This window comes from Condylura cristata, unplaced genomic scaffold (genome assembly GCF_000260355.1).
Source record: "Condylura cristata isolate star-nosed mole 26May11 unplaced genomic scaffold, ConCri1.0 scaffold00005, whole genome shotgun sequence".
Classification (NCBI taxonomy): Eukaryota; Metazoa; Chordata; class Mammalia; order Eulipotyphla; family Talpidae; genus Condylura; species Condylura cristata.
In genome coordinates, this window is record NW_004567106.1 from 33,412,040 (window position 1) to 33,425,502 (window position 13,463).

Consider the following 13,463-nt stretch of genomic DNA (forward strand, 5'->3'; position numbering starts at 1 on the left):
TTATGGTGATGGCACACAGGTGATTTGGTGATGGGAAACCCGCGGGGATTACAATCGAGATGGAAAAAAAAATGTACAAAATGATGTAAAAATAAACTTTTGTAATAAAAAAAAATTGCCCTAACAGTAAATTGAGCAAAGCAAAAGAAAAAGTCTATTCAGTCCAGAGAATTCAAATCTCATGTGCCACTTCTGGCTCTACTAATTGACCTTGAGAAAGTTTTCCTCCTTTCTTATTTTTTAAACTTGACATTGTAATGGTAAAGTTCAAATTGCCTTAGTTATAAAACATTAAGCTGATACTGAAGTTCATATGTAAAAATAAACAGATAAAAGATGTTACGCTAAGTCCTAATAGTGTTCTATGTAGCAGGCTCCAAAGTAGCTTGGTCTTAATACTGCAGAGTCCAAAACTAGGTCCAAGAAATGTGACATTTCTTTTAAGGAGTAAATATTTTGTTTTGTTAGTGTGAGCTTTTTTTCCCTTATGGACACTGAAATTGGCAAAGTCTAAGAAATTGCCGAGATGTTTTCTGCCAGTGTTTCTGACTTGGGGGTTGTCCCAAAAGTTTTCTACCTCTCAAGCAGATGCTGTACAAGTGGTAAAAGGCAGCCTGCATTTATGAGTCAGGCCCTTTTCAGACCAGTGTTGCTGAGCTGGGTCCCTGACTAAGTGTGTCCAGTTCATTTCAGGGCAGGCTCTCCATTCCCTGTTGTTTTAGATTCCCCTGGATGTCACCTTCACCCCTCAAAATTGGGACTCTGGGGGCTTGTCTTTCCATACAGGATCATTGAAAGTTTGTGTGGCTGTCCCCAGCTCCCAGGGAAAAGTTTTGCACCTTCAGAACCTCTCCCAGCTGTAAATCCCCTCACCTGACTCCACCTCAAATGGCGCTTACCACTGTCTTCCCTACTCTGCATGGACTGTCCTTCTAGCCTTTGCTTTCAGATCTGTTTGTTCAGTTTTCATGTGTCCTTCCTTATAAATTATCTCATACGTCGTTAAGATTTGTTATGTCCATGAGGTAAGTTTTGGTTCCTCCTATGCTACTGTCTTGAGCTCATCTCCCCACATTTCCTTCACAGTCACAATCCTCACTGAGAGAATAGAGACAATTAGTTCTATCTCACAGCTTCATTAGGAAGGCAAAATGAGATTGCTTCTGTCAAGTGCCTAACAGAGCCTCTAGAATGCAGTCAGACCTAAATATTAGTGTATCAGTTTTGCTAGTTTAGTTTAATGGATGTTTGCTTAAATAACTTGGTTCACACTTGTGTGGTGGGGGTAGAGTAGGTTTATGGCCTAGTAGGAAAAAAAAGAAAGAAAGAAAGGTAGTTGTCTCCCTCCAGGAAGAAAATCAGAATTGATTGTTCTTAAGATCTTAATCCACCTTACAGCCAGAAACACTTTGCAGTTTTAAGTCTTGAGGGCCTGTTCTCGCACAAAAGTCCAGGATGAATGGGCTGTGTTTTGAACGCCTGGAAGGGGATAATGGCCTGAGCCTATCATTGATCTCCTTGGGGCTGGGAAGAACAAACTTTGTACTAAAGGATGAAGGGCCTCCAAGAGAGGAAATGGCCGAGGCACCATGGGTCTGGGAGGGAAGGGGCTGTACAGGGGGAGTGGAAGGCATGGAGACAGGGCCCTGTCAGATGGAGGGAAGAAGTCAGTGCATGGTGCTATGGGGCAAAGTGTAGCACTGTCCAGATGGGAGGGCCCCTTAGCTGGACACCTGGAGGATTCCTTCAGGGATGTGTGTCATCCACTCACTCAGAGTTCTTGTGTAACCCAAAGAAAGTGTCCTAAAATGCATGATAATAAATACCTGTCAGTCTTTGGTTTATAATAAACCAGAGAGGAAAAAATCTGACTACTTGCCCCTTGAGGAGAATAATTCCATATAAGTGAAATGCAAAGATGAACAGCCAGTTGTTTGAGCCTTGGAATCTTAGCAAGTCAGCACCGATAAGCTGCCAAAGCATGTTTCTCACTTGGTGTTTTTGTTTTCCCAGATATCACACTGATAGAGATCTAAGGAACAGCAAGATAGGGCCAAGGGAAAAGTAAGAAAAAGAACTGTGCCCTAATACTCAGTATGTTAGTTAAAATACTTATGAACATACAACAACACTGTATTTATAAGGATACTCATATATTTAAGAATGTCTCACATGGCTAAGGGAGATGGGGGGGGGGAGCACCCATGAGTTTGTGAGAATTCAGAAGTAAAGAAAATAAGCCAAGATAGGGCTACCTGCCTGGCAGTGACACCTGGATACTGAATCAGGGAGGATGCTGAGGGCAGCTCTCTGCAGAGGCATTGTAAAGAGGTAAGAGATGGGCACACACGACCATTATCCATGGAAATCATCAGATGTCATCAAAATATAGGCAATTCTAGTCCAGGGAATTAAACTACAGGGAATTCTATGAGTGTGTGGAGAGTTTTCCGGGCCTATGTCTGCCCTTCCTTTCATTTTGAATGTTCTGTATGGATACATTCAGATCTTGGCATTTGGGTAGACTCATGGCAGCTCACCTGGCATTTTCTCAGGTTCCAGCAAACATAAACAACTGTGCTGACAGGAATTTGCTCACAGGTTTCTTTTAGGATTGACATGAAGAATGAATTGTTCTATTCAAATTGTTGAATACTAATGTGCAGTTTTGTGAAAACTCACTCTTTTTCCTTGGTAAAAGTCTATCGGGCTTGTAGATTTTACAGAAGAATCAGAATTGAGTCAAGCCATACCTTGGACAGTCCTGACCTTGTTCTGACTGCTGATCTGAAGTGACAGGAATTAAGTCTATGGATTATCCTTGTTGGAAAGATGGAGAATGACTCTAGTGATTATCATCAATTCTAAGGACACAGCTTTATCCAGATACATTAGGAACATAGTATCTGTTTTCCCCAAAGAGATCTCAGTCTCTGTGTGGAAGAAATTGTTAGACCGCAAGTCTCTTTTAGGGGGAAGTGGTTAATGATGGAACCAATAGTGTAATATTTTAAAAAAAATATGAAAAAAATCCTACCTTTGAGGCCTTCTTATGGATGTAAGGGAATGTCACATCCACAAAAATAACACTTAATGAGGGCCGTTGCTACACAACCCCCATTTGATTAGAGAGGAGCAGAGGACAACAGGCCACATAGGAATCTATTGGAAAACTTTCTCTGGCAGAAAAAAAAAAGTATTTTCCACACCCTAGTTAATTGTCCTGCTTTTCAGAGATTGCCCAGGACCACCAACAACTCCCTAATTTCTGGGGCTCAGCACATCCTAAAACCAGAAGGAGAGCTCTGGTCTAAAAACCAAACCACCAATAATCGCTGCTATAGAGGTCTTATTGTTCAGGTTGGGGTTCTGGGCTTTAGGCTCTGGTTCTAGTCCAGAATCTAGAGAATGGAGTTGTGGTAGAATCTCTCCTGTGGCTGGACAACACCTGGCAAGCTTCCTTAGGAGGCAACTCAGTACAATGGAAGGTTTGGGGGACTTTGAACAGTAACTTCTAGTTGAAAATATGGCAACAGGTGAAAGAAGTCTTTTTAATGTGTGGTACTGGAACAACTGGATATTTACTTGCAAAAGATACCTCTAGGCCCTCCCTGGTGGCTCAGCGAGTTAAAGCACAGCACAGAGAGGCTAAGGCCAATTCCACATGAGTTCGATCCCCACCTGCCCTGGAGGTGACCACATGGCATGGCAGACCTCTCTTGGCCTGCCCGCTGCTCCCCTCAGCAGCGTACTTTGTAGATCTGCCTGTTCTGCTCCCCACTCTGTCTCTGGTGAATCCTCTCACCCTCCGAATCTCTGGCCTGTACCCCAGTTCTGTACGAATAAATAAAATAAATCTTAAAAAAAAAGATACCTCTAACTATTCAGAATTCACCATCTAGAAGTCCTAAATTTAAAAGCTTAAACTAGAAAACTCTTAGAAGAAAACAAAGGGATAAATGTCATGACCTTGGATTTGGTAATGTCTTCTTAGATATGGCACTAAAAGTATGAGCAACAAAAGAAAAAATAAACTTCATCATAATTAAAAACTTAATTGTTTTCATGTTTCAAAAAACACTGTGCAGAAAGTAGAAATACAACCCACCCAATGGTATAAATTATTTGCAAATAGTATATTTGATAAAAGACTTGTATCTAGGATATGTGAAGAATTCTTACAATTCAATAATACAATGATAACCCAATCTTTAAAATGAGCAAAAGTCTTAATGGAAATTTAGATTAAATAAGATAACACAAGTACTACCCTTAAAACTATTAGAGGCACATATTAAGGTTCAATAGATTATAGCAATTTTTTCTTAGCAATTATTATAGTAGAAGTATATATATAAACTACATATGTCTATCTATCTGTCTATCTCATTTAACAAACACTTTATTATTGGACATTAAGGCAGTTTTCACTAATAAAAATGATGCTCCAGAGCACATCCTCACAGACAAATGTACACACATACCTCTGCTGATTTCCTCAGAATATATTCCTAGCTGGAGAATGGCTGGGCCACAAAATAAGTAACTTTTCTGTTTATCAATACTGGTTCCCAAGGACCTTTACCAATTTATATATGGTCTAAGCCGCTAATTATTTTATTCTCCCAATGACACCAGTTTCTCCCCTGAGACTGAGGAGTGAAAAATTACACATTAGGATTAAAAAGTTCTGGTATTTCCTTCCCTGAGATTTACCGGTTGGTAACATTTTGCTTTTTCTCTCTTTCTCTCTCCAACGCACACACTTATTATTATCTTGTTAAAATAATTTGAGAATAAGTTGTAGAATCCATGCTCCTCTGCCCATAAGTACATTTCCTAAGAAAAAAGACATTTTCTTTACTATCACAGTGTAGTCATCAAAGTCAAGATATTTAGTATTAATAAATACTGTCATTTATAGTACACTTTTCACTTTTGATAATTTCCCTAATAATGCCCTTTATAGTAATTTTTTCCTTATTTAAAATCCAATTCAACATCACATATTACATTTAGTCTCCTTCAAACTGTAAAACTAAAAGTTTTAATCAAGAATAAATGTTAAAATTTATTAAACATGTTTTTCTCTGTCTATGAAGATGGAGAATTTGTTAATTTGTTAAAGCAGTAAATTACCTTAATTTGTTGTTTCCATGTTAATCAACTTCGCATTCCTGGAATAATACCAGTTTAACCATTATATATTATCCATTTTCAATGTTGCTAGATTTACTTTACTAGTATATGCTCACTATTTTGGCATCTATTAATATTCTCATTAGTAAGATTGGCCTTTTTTTCCCCTTCTCATTATTTTTCAGGTTTATATTAGCTTCATAAAAAATGAATGTAGTGTGGTCTCCTTACCTATACTTTTTAATCACTCCTAGAAGATATATGTTATTTTGTTATTCTGGTAAACCTGGTGGCTTTGGTTTTTCTCTGTGGGAATATTTCAAATTACTGACTCTACTTATTTTATACATTCATAACATCCTATTTTGATTTGTATAGTGGAAAATTTAAATGTATTCAAAATAGAACAGCATAATGATCTCATGTCTTCAACAATAATCAACACATTGCCCATTAGATTTGGTACTTAACTACTCTCCATCTCTCCTCCCTGTTACTGGATTATTTAAAAAAAAATCTAAGCTACCATGTAATTTAATTTTTATATATTTTGAAGATATGTTTATCTTCTTTTTAATTAAGAAAATGTTAATTTTTCATTTTGAAATAATCATAGCCTTCAAAAAAGTTGCCAAAATAGTGCAAAGATAATTAAAGTAAACCCAAAATAATGCAAAGACTTTCTGTATACTGTTCACCCTGCTTCCCCAAATGTCAGCATCTTATGCAACCATAATATAATAATAAAAACCAGGAAATTAGCATTCCCACAATACTATTAAGTACTCTACAGCCCTCTTTCACATTTCATCAACTCTCTAGCTAATGTCCTTTCAATGACATGACCCACACCCAGATTCTCTGTTTAGTTATGTTCAGTTGTCAGGTGTCCTTAGTCTCCTAAATCTAGGATATTTAATGTCCTAGGCCACTTGAAGAATTCTGGCCAGTTATTTTGCAGAATGCCCTTTAATTTGGATTTGTATGGGGTTTCCTTATTGCAGGAATAAAGTTGGGCATTTGGGGCAAGGAGACCACAGAAAGGTACTCTAGGGACCCAGCACATAACACCCTCCACCTCATGCCACAGGGCTCTGCAGCTACACTGACTTTTGCAACCTTGTACTGCAACCCTGTCCATTACTTAGCCACCTACTCCCACAGGTGTGGCTGTGGAAAAGAAAAGAGCACTGTCTTAACAATGACTTACCAAACACTGCAGAGGAATCATGCATGTTTTAGTTGCATAATGGTATATTTCTTTTTCTTTTCTTCCTTTTTCTTTGGGGATGGAGTGCATTATAATGTTTTAGAAAAGAGTTTTTTTTTTTTTTTTTTTTAGATTTATTTATGCAGAACTGGAATACAGGTCAGAGGTATGGTGAGTGAGAGCATTCACCAGACACAGAGTGGGGAGCAGAAAGTGAAGATTGACAGAGTACACTGCTGAGCGGAGCAGCAGGCTGGTCAGGAGAGATCTGCCACACCACGTGGGCCAGCTCCCTGGCAGGGGTTGGTACTCGTCTTGCAGTGGCTTCCGAGAGCTTCCTTATGCGGTGCTTTAACTTGTTGCACCACCAGGGAGAGCCCAGAAAAGAGATTTTTTTAATTAAATTTATTTATTTATTGTCTTACATCATCATTCATTTTTGTAAAGATTTGATCTCGCCCCACAAGCGCTGTCTCGGTAGTTTTCCCATCACAGCATGTGTAACCCATTATCAGTCCTTTGCTCCACATGTGGGTGTATCCCAATGACGATTTTAGCTAACACGTAACTGAAAAGGCTTCAAGAAAGGAGAAAATAAGTTGTGGAGGAGGAGAGTGATAGCACGATGAAAGTGATTGTGCTGGAGTAGAACACTATACCAAAAAAGAAGGGCTTTAAAAGTCACCTGAGGAATTGCATCCCCCTGGTTTAGCGCCAGCGCTGCAAGGAAGCACAGAACTTGGATCTTAGTCTCTTTCGGAGACGTTTGCATCATTTCCTGACGGGAGTGAAGCACCTAATACACTTCCCCACCAACAGCCAAACAGAACATAACCCAGACTATGACAGACCCACACAGAGGCTGGTGGTACCAAGGAAGAGACAAGATACAATGCAAAGCACAGTGGGAACTCCCAGGTCATCCTCTGTAGCTGGAGGCTGTGCAGGCAAAGAGAGTTCTGGCAAACTTTTTTAAATTTACAGATAGACTTTGAAAAAGCATCTAATATCAGTTGTGTACATTCATACATGTATATTTTTGAAATTAGTTCATGTGTACAGCTAAGCTGAGTTTTAACTAAATACGGAATTTATGGGTACCACGTTCCATTTGGATGTTTGAATTTTAAGAACATTTGCTTGGACTGCTTGTTCAAACTTCACTTCTTTAAATCATAAGAAAATATATTTTCCTTTTTTATTGAAAGAAAACTGCAGAATCAATGTGCGTGTGTCTTTGTCAGGATTATAAAGGAGGCAAATAGTATCATTTGCTATATGAATATTAAAAACAAGCATTTCTATTTGTTTTGTAAAAAGGTGAGGAAGCAAGTTATAAAGACTAGCATTTCTTTGTTGTTCTATTTAAAATACATGAATTCATTAAGAATACTATGTGCCCTTGCCTAATAATATGGAAACACTTAATGCCACTGAACCATTTAAAATTATGGTAAATTATGTGCATTTTACCACAATTAAAAATAATTTAAAAATAGGATTAAAAAACTTAAAAGAGAAATTTGCAATTAAATAAAGGGTCAGATACCAGGATAAAAAGGGGACACTATCTGATAAGGGCCATTTTTAGCCCCCTTTTGAGACAATAGCAAATCAGAGAAAGGGCCATTGAATAGCACTGACCTTTCACATACAGGACTAAGATTGAAGTCATGGTTTTGCATTTTATCTGTGAACTTAAACTAATTACTGTAACCTTTATAACCTTTAGTAACCTCCTCTAAAAAGGAAATAATAGAACCAGCTCTGCCTTCTTTGAAGGGATGATACAGAGACCAAACCAACTGTGAAATCAAATAAATAATACGCTTTGAATTTTCCCCATTTGGTAAGCTTTACAGTTTTAAAAGCCAAGCAGGTTCACTGTGCTGCTAAATTAAGCTCTGGCTTATGAGCTTGAAAACATTAAGTCCCAGCTCTGATCCTAACTGTGTTGTGGGATTTCATTTTGGACACAGGCATTTTATATAAACCATGGGGGGGCGAGATGTAGCATGTAAGAAACAGCATCTGTCTACCTATTTCTTTTTTCTCCAGCTTCCAAGTATTCAAAAAAAATCATTGCCATCTACTATTTCATTGTATTATAGCGGGTCACATCAGTAATAGCTGCTCCACAGTACTGTTCATAAATTGATATTTAGTAGTTTTTTAATTTGCTTTAAGGGTCTTATAATGGAAATGCTGGATAAATGTCAGATATATTGCAAATTTGGTTCCAGACACCTCAATAAAATGAAAAGTGTGGTAAAATGAGTCACACAGACTTTTTGGTTTCCCCATGCATTTAAGTGATGCTTAAACTACACTGCAGTCTAATGGATAAGTATGCAATAATATTACTGCACATTATCTACAAAAAGGAACTGTACATATTCTCATTAAATGTGATACAAAGATACAAATGCTGTAGGAAAAGACTTGCTTGATACAGAGTTGGCATACATGTTGAATAATACCTTTATAAAATACACAATAGCTGACAGGTACAATAAAGGGAAGCAACAAAGCGAGGTATGCCTGTTTATGTACCAAAAAGGAAAGAAGAGAAAGGAAAAGAAAAGAAAAGGAACAAATAAAAATATGAATGGGACGGTAAGAGGGAGGGGTAGAGGGATGGATGGACAAGTACCTCTTTTGGACTTGGAGTTCAAGAACATGAGCTCCACATGCGTTGATATCAAGGACTCCATATTCAAATCTCAGCATGTGACTTCAAACATGATGAAGAATCTTGACCCTACACAGGACAGGTGATGACTGGTTACTTGGCAGCTGGTCATCTGTTTATGGATGATTACACTTCTTCTCTCCTTCCATCTCCTTTTCTCAGCCAGTTCTCTCAGATAACAATCTATCAAAGTGGAAAAAGGGAGAAAAGATAAAAATCATGTTATCTCTAGCAAGCGTTAGTTAAGAGAATTGAAATCACTAGATACTATCTGCAAATATCAATTATTTATATTATTCAGATTCCCCATTATGGCACAAATGTGCTGCACTAGCTCCAGTCTTTAATCTTGCCAGTCTAGAAGGATAATGTTTCTTACAGCATGACCAGAGATGGTTAATGGTCCAGGGACATGAGCCAGCAGTTTATCTATTGCAATATTTATGATTATGCCTTAGTTTTGTTTTGGTTTCAAATTAATAATTCATTCATGCATCATTGCTTGACTGTTTGGACATGGCCAATTCTCCACCACTCAGCTCACACCAAGTGTCTGTTCCAGAGGGCTTCCAGGGCTGCTTCACAGCCAGTGGTTCCCAGGAGACTCAAAGACTCCTGGACCCATGCTCTGCTCTTGGTTATCTGGTTTGGGGCTTAGCTTCAGTGACTGGTTTAGATTTTCTATAATGGATGTATTGCTTGGTCCTTTGGGCTTGGCACTGTGTATTTTTATGGTTCCTCCAATGGGAGTTGTGAAACTTTTCTCTACCCATCCTGGTTCTATGGGTTCTTACATACTCAACTAAATGTCCACCTCATCTACTTTCTCCACCAGCAGCTAGAGGGTGGGAGTTCAAACACATGATGTATGTATTATTATGAGAAAGCACATGTCATCTCACTGGTGCCTCATGAAGAACTGTGTCTGGCAGCACCTCATTGGAAGGAAATGGCACGTTCATTCCATACAGTATTACCCAGATAATGACTGGTGTCTCACATCTCTTGAGGTATAGATAAGCCTGACTTCTATCTGTTCCCATTGATTGTAGAAATCCAAGTCTTGGCAAGATTCTTCTGAACTCCAGTAGGATTTTTCAACATCAGTTTTCCACTGGATTAATTTTTTTTTTTTTTTGGCAAGTTTTTCTCTGTTACATTACCTTGTAGTTGTCCTTTATTTCTACCATCCCTCTGACTCAACCAGGGACAGCACCTTCTTCTATATCATAAAATGATATACATTAGAGTCTTGCTAACATAATGGTGAGCAAATGGTCACAGGTAGTAGAACTTCTTCAGTAGCCGTTTGAAGGCTGCAGCAACCCAGCACACTGGCCCTTGCTGTCTTGCTGATTCCTTGCTCTTCACAATTCTTTCTACTTTTCTGCTACCCTCCTCCCTGGCAGAGACAAATGGTCAACATTTACAATAGCTTTACATATGTTAAAAAAATACTTTCCCTTCCACTTATGTCTGTAGAGTCTCACATTCTAACCCCAAAAGAACATTTTCCGTGAGGAAGCTGAGTACTTAACAGGCCTAACTGCTTTGGAAAATGCAAATCTGATCATGTTCCCCTCCTCCTTCTCCTACCCAATCTGAAATACCTCACCAGTTCCCACCCCACAGTATAATGCTTGCATTTCCAGCACGCCAGTTTTTTTGCCTCCCTCCCAGCCTGCGTTTTCCAACTGCCTCAGGGTGTCCTGGATGCCAGCCATAGTGAACTCCTTATAGTTAACCCAAACATTCTCTGAGCCTCTGCAGAGATGTATACTTCCTGGAAGGCAGTTCTCCCTTTTCTCCACATGGTAAATTTCCATTTTACCTTCGTGATTCCTGTGCAGCCTTCCTTCCCTTTGAAGTCTTCATTCACTCAAGCTGAAGAAACTAGGTGACTGTGGGCAAGTAATACTCTGTATATCTGGGGTTCCTCTTCAGTAAAATGAGAATAACTGAAGTCACCTCAAGAATAGATTATGTGTGTAAAGCAAAGCACAAGGTGACTCATTATCTGGGTTATCTGTTCTTTTTGTAGATTCTGTGACCAACCTGTAATTCAAACACCATTGCTGGAAGAGTCCACCTTCTTTCCAAACTTGTGAAATGCTACCTCTTCAAAGTCATCCACCAGGTTCCCAAGTGCACTGTGTTCACTTATGGACTCACTCTTGCAGGATTCTGTTGTAAGCCAGTTCCTTGTCACTATACCTGAGATTTGCTCACTTCTGGCTATGAATTCTCCTGCCCCCAACAACACCCAGATTTATCTAGCCATAGATAAATTCCTCTCTCCACCTTCTGTCTCCTTCAGGACAGTCTGCCCACCATACAGTCAGCACAACTACCTTCTGTCTCATGTTCACTCATAAGTTTTCTTAAGAAGGGTGGAACCTTTTGTACAGTTCAAACTTCAAAACAGACTGCACTCCTGTCTCAACTCTGCCTTCTACCAATTCATTTTCATATCCTCTTTGAGCCCTGGTTCCCATCTGTAAAACAGAGACAACAGTGATTGTTATGAGGGCCCAGAGGAGATGCATGTACTCTGGCAGAGTGCCTAACACGCGGGAGTGCCTACATTAATAAGAGATCAACACCCACACCACGAAGACTGCCTGTCAGAACTTCTGGCTTCAGATCCATGGCAGGCTTGCTCTCCCCAAATAAGACTTGTCAGAAAAACTGAACTATGCCACGAGGAAATCTTCAGATCTCACCAAAGTCTCATCGAGGCCCTTCCCTAGGGAGAGCATCTTCTGCAGGAGGCTCAAACCAGCCAGTAACACACCCCAACTGAATTCAGCCTTTCTAATTGCTGTTGCTAAATATATAGGACACCCTGTACTGTGCAAGTGGCACATCTTCATCGCCATGGTGATCAGGCAACTTCTGTCTCCAAACACATTCCTTTGCAGCACATGTCAAGCGGGGACCAAAGGGAGCGGGTGACGTGCAAGTCTGGCAAAGGAGGGTGGTCCCAGCCCCCGGCCGATGGTTGTTAAGATTGCAATGCCCGTGTTCTATCCTTTGGCAATAGGAAGGCAGTGTATGGAAATCACATATTTTATTGCCTACAATTAACTCAGTGAAAAAGCACCCAAAAGAAAGAGACTGGAGGTGACAGCTGTGGATCTGAGGTAAGTCACAGGATGCAGGATTCCCCAGGGTCATCCAGGAGGTGTGGGCTCAGTGGTGATGAAACAAATCCCAGAAACACCCATAGGAATCCCCAGTTGAGGAATGCTTTTTAAAAATAGAATGGAAAAAAATCCTGGTGTCTCCAGAGAGCCTTTTGCTTCTAAGGAATTGTAAGGTAAGCAATTTCCCTTAGGGTACCCTTAATGTAGGGCCTTCAAGAGCAGGGACAGACACAGGCAGCTTCATACAGGCCACTGACAGAGGCTGTCCACTGACAATAACTGTAGCTAATCCCCATTCTCGAGAACTCTCTTGCCATTATCACCTTGGCAGTCAGGCTAGCAGTCTCCTGCTTTTCATTTGAGTGCCTCTGGAAATGTCATGGACTTTCCGCTTCCTGCTTTTAACTAAAGGTGCTCTTTCCCAACACATTTGATGCTCAAGGTAAAGATGCATCACCTGCCCCTCACAGATGACTTCTGGAGCTACCTTCCGTGTTTCTATGTGGTTGAATAGGAAATCCAGCTCACAAATGGGAGCTGTTTTCATCAGGCTGCCCCTAGGTTCCCAATATACACAGAGGCCCAGGTTTGAGGAAGGTAACTCTTGCCATAGACGAGTTTCAATTCTTAGAGCACTAGGATGCCCAAAGTGAGGATCTCAATTTTGTTTGTCTTACAGATTTTTAAAAACCCATGTTAAGATTTCCTTTCATAAACAGATTAAAACAATGAGGCAAATCACACTACTAAGCACACTATCTTTTTTTTTTTAAAGATTTATTTATTTATTTATAGAGAACTGGGGTACAGGCCAGAGATCTGGAGGGTGAGAGGATTCACCAGGGACAGAGTGAGGAGCAGAACAGGCAGATCGACGAAGTACACTGCTGAGAGGAGCAGTGGGCTCCTCTCAGGAGAGGTCTGCCACGCCATGTGGTCACCTCCGGGCAGGCAGGGATCCAACTCATGCGGAAGTGGCTTAAGCCTTTTAGTGCAGTGCTTTAACCCGTTGTGCCACCAGGGAGGGCCCTGAGCACACTATCTTTTTAAAGAAACAGCTATATGGAGTTATAATTTACAGACAGTACAAATCAACTCATTTTTTAGGTACAGTTCTGAGTTTTGATAATCACATATTGTAATGGAATTAGTATTGCAATCAAGATCTACATTTTCTCTCTTCAAGAAATTTCTCTCTATCCCTTTGTTAACTGCAAGTCAACCCCACTTCTCCCCCCCAGCTCCTAGAACACAGATCTTACATCTATCCCTATAA